Here is a 533-nt window from a genome sequence, read left to right on the forward strand (position 1 = left end):
TCTTCTACCTGACAAGTGTGTCGTGAGGATGAACAGATTTTCCTCCCCTATCTGGCTCGGAGTTCCTCGGCCTGGGGGAAGGGCACCGCTTTGGCCATGGTCTTGGCCTGCCCCCCCCCCCCCCCGCTGTTTAAAAGGGGAGCTTGGGGGTCGCTCCCTCCTTTGGCTTGGTATGGGAGCCAGAAGCCGCCACCGCGGGGCAGAACTCCAGCCAGACTTCCGTGGAAGGCAGCAAATGAAGCCCGCGGAGGTCAGGTCGGTGTTCTGGGCTGGGGCGGGCGGGGCTGCCTCCCCCTCGGCTGCGGAGGCGACACATCGCCCAGACTCGGGTGCCAAGATCCGGAGGCGGGGGCGGACAGCCAGGAGCCGCGACCCCCCCCCCCCCGGCAGCCTCCAAGGGGCGGCGAAGGCCGTGGGCTCCCCAGGCGCAATCGACGACACCGCGGGCAGGTCTTGTTCGCTGCCCCGCCTCCGTCTCCCCTCCCAGCCTTTCTCCAGCAGCGCGCTCAGGCCGAACAAAACGGGGCGAGGCC

This window comes from Hemicordylus capensis, chromosome 1 (assembly GCF_027244095.1).
Source record: "Hemicordylus capensis ecotype Gifberg chromosome 1, rHemCap1.1.pri, whole genome shotgun sequence".
Lineage (NCBI taxonomy): Eukaryota > Metazoa > Chordata > Lepidosauria > Squamata > Cordylidae > Hemicordylus > Hemicordylus capensis.